The 2,500-nt window shown below is 48.1% G+C and overlaps 8 non-coding genes across 8 annotated transcripts in view; all 8 read right to left on the minus strand.

The window, feature by feature from the left end:
- Window positions 1-118: 118 nt before the first annotated feature.
- LOC128485579 (5S ribosomal RNA) lies at window positions 119-237 on the minus strand. The gene has a single exon (XR_008351910.1). It is a non-coding gene; the product is annotated as a 5S ribosomal RNA (ribosomal RNA).
- A 221-nt stretch (window positions 238-458) lies between these two features.
- On the minus strand, window positions 459-577 carry LOC128486642 (5S ribosomal RNA). Its single transcript, XR_008352928.1, has one exon. It is a non-coding gene; the product is annotated as a 5S ribosomal RNA (ribosomal RNA).
- Window positions 578-801: 224 nt separating this feature from the next.
- LOC128486604 (5S ribosomal RNA) lies at window positions 802-920 on the minus strand. Its single transcript, XR_008352892.1, has one exon. It is a non-coding gene; the product is annotated as a 5S ribosomal RNA (ribosomal RNA).
- Window positions 921-1,136: 216 nt separating this feature from the next.
- On the minus strand, window positions 1,137-1,255 carry LOC128485571 (5S ribosomal RNA). Its single transcript, XR_008351902.1, has one exon. It is a non-coding gene; the product is annotated as a 5S ribosomal RNA (ribosomal RNA).
- Window positions 1,256-1,443: 188 nt separating this feature from the next.
- LOC128485616 (5S ribosomal RNA) lies at window positions 1,444-1,562 on the minus strand. The gene has a single exon (XR_008351946.1). It is a non-coding gene; the product is annotated as a 5S ribosomal RNA (ribosomal RNA).
- Window positions 1,563-1,798: 236 nt separating this feature from the next.
- LOC128485316 (5S ribosomal RNA) lies at window positions 1,799-1,917 on the minus strand. The gene has a single exon (XR_008351658.1). It is a non-coding gene; the product is annotated as a 5S ribosomal RNA (ribosomal RNA).
- A 212-nt stretch (window positions 1,918-2,129) lies between these two features.
- LOC128486592 (5S ribosomal RNA) lies at window positions 2,130-2,248 on the minus strand. Its single transcript, XR_008352881.1, has one exon. It is a non-coding gene; the product is annotated as a 5S ribosomal RNA (ribosomal RNA).
- Window positions 2,249-2,481: 233 nt separating this feature from the next.
- LOC128485737 (5S ribosomal RNA) overlaps window positions 2,482-2,500 on the minus strand; it is a 119-nt gene continuing 100 nt past the window's right edge. Inside the window, exon 1 of the ribosomal RNA XR_008352065.1 lies at window positions 2,482-2,500. This exon is cut by the window's right edge and continues 100 nt beyond it. This is a non-coding gene — a ribosomal RNA (5S ribosomal RNA).

The raw sequence follows: 2,500 nt of genomic DNA on the forward strand, positions 1-2,500 counted from the left end.
TATAAGCCCTGGGACAGGACAGAGAACGTGAGAAGGTTCAAATAAGGGTTTAAAGCTTTGATGATGAGCAAGAAACACATGGCAAAAAGCACTCCCCGGACTGTGAGAAAAAATTAAAAGCCTACAACACCTGGTATTCCCAGGCGGTCTCCCATCCAGGTACTAACCAGGCCCAACCCTGCTTAGCTTCCAAGATCAGACGAGATCGGGCGCTTTCAGGGTGGTATGGCTGCAGGTGTGAAAGTTCTTTATTTTACTTCTCTTATTCTGTTGCTGCTGCTGCTGCTGCTGCTGCTGCTGCTGCTGCTGCTGCTGCTGCTTGTCGTCAGACAGAAAGAATTATAAGCCCTGGGACAGGACAGAGAAGGTGAGAAGGTTCAAATAAGGGTTTAAAGCTTTGATGATGAGCAAGAAACACATGGCAAAAAGCTCTCCCCGGACTGTGAGAAAAAATTAAAAGCCTACAACACCTGGTATTCCCAGGCGGTCTCCCATCCAGGTACTAACCAGGCCCAACCCTGCTTAGCTTCCAAGATCAGACAAGATCGAGCGCTTTCAGGGTGGTATGGCCGCAGGTGTGAATGTTTTTTATTTTACTTCTCTTATTCTGTTGCTGCTGCTGCTGCTGCTGCTGCTGCTGCTGCTGCTGCTGCTGCTGCTGCTTGTCGTCAGACAAAAAGAATTATAAGCCCTGGGACAGGACAGAGAAGGTGAGAAGGTTCAAATAAGGGTTTAAAGCTTTGATGATGAGCAAGAAACACATGGCAAAAAGCTCTCCCCGGACTGTGAGAAAAAATTAAAAACCTACAACACCTGGTATTCCCAGGCGGTCTCCCATCCAGGTACTAACCAGGCCCAAACCTGCTTACTTTCCGAGATCAGACGAGATCGGGCGCTTTCAGGGTGGTATGGCCGCAGGTGTGAAAGTTCTTTATTTTACTTCTCTTATTCTGTTGCTGCTGCTGCTGCTGCTGCTGCTGCTGCTGCTGCTGCTGCTGCTTGTCGTCAGACAGAAAGAATTATAAGCCCTGGGACAGGACAGAGAAGGTGAGAAGGTTCAAATAAGGGTTTAAAGCTTTGATGATGAGCAAGAAACACATGGCAAAAAGCTCTCCCCGGACTGTGAGAAAAGAAAAAGCCTACAACACCTGGTATTCCCAGGCGGTCTCCCATCCAGGTACTAACCAGGCCCAACCCTGCTTAGCTTCCGAGATCAGACGAGATCGGGCGCTTTAAGGGTGGTATGGCCACAGGTGTGAAAGTGTTTTATTTTACTTCTCTTATTCTGTTGCTGCTGCTGCTGCTTGTCGTCAGACAGAAAGAATTATAAGCCCTGGGACAGGACAGAGAAGGTGAGAAGGTTCAAATAAGGGTTTAAAGCTTTGATGATGAGCAAGAAACACATGGCAAAAAGCTCTCCCCGGACTGTGAGAAAAAATTAAAAGCCTACAACACCTGGTATTCCCAGGCGGTCTCCCATCCAGGTACTAACCAGGCCCAACCCTGCTTAGCTTCCGAGATCAGACAAGATCGGGCGCTTTCAGGGTGGTATGGCCGCAGGTGTGAAAGTTCTTTATTTTACTTCTCTTATTCTGTTGCTGCTGCTGCTGCTGCTGCTGCTGCTGCTGCTGCTGCTATTGCTGCTGCTGCTGCTGCTGCTTGTCGTCAGACAGAAAGAATTATAAGCCCTGGGACAGGACAGAGAAGGTGAGAAGGTTCAAATAAGGGTTTAAAGCTTTGATGATGAGCAAGAAACACATGGCAAAAAGCTCTCCCCGGACTGTGAGAAAAAATTAAAAGCCTACAACACCTGGTATTCCCAGGCGGTCTCCCATCCAGGTACTAACCAGGCCCAACCCTGCTTAGCTTCCAAGATCAGACGAGATCGGGCGCTTTCAGGGTGGTATGGCCGCAGGTGTGAAAGTTTTTTATTTTACTTCTCTTATTCTGTTGCTGCTGCTGCTGCTGCTGCTGCTGCTGCTGCTGCTGCTTGTCGTCAGACAGAAAGAATTATAAGCCCTGGGACAGGACAGAGAAGGTGAGAAGGTTCAAATAAGGGTTTAAAGCTTTGATGATGAGCAAGAAACACATGGCAAAAAGCTCTCCCCGGACTGTGAGAAAAAATTAAAAGCCTACAACACCTGGTATTCCCAGGCGGTCTCCCACCCAGGTACTAACCAGGCCCAACCCTGCTTAGCTTCCAAGATCAAACAAGATCGGGCGCTTTCAGGGTGGTATGGCCGCAGGTGTGAAAGTTTTTTATTTTACTTCTCTTATTCTGTTGCTGCTGCTGCTGCTGCTGCTGCTGCTGCTGCTGCTGCTGCTGCTGCTGCTGCTGCTGCTTGTCGTCAGACAAAAAGAATTATAAGCCCTGGGACAGGACAGAGAAGGTGAGAAGGTTCAAATAAGGGTTTAAAGCTTTGATGATGAGCAAGAAACACATGGCAAAAAGCTCTCCCCGGACTGTGAGAAAAAATTAAAAACCTACAACACCTGGTAT

Source organism: Spea bombifrons, chromosome 3 (assembly GCF_027358695.1).
Source record: "Spea bombifrons isolate aSpeBom1 chromosome 3, aSpeBom1.2.pri, whole genome shotgun sequence".
Taxonomy (NCBI): Eukaryota; Metazoa; Chordata; class Amphibia; order Anura; family Pelobatidae; genus Spea; species Spea bombifrons.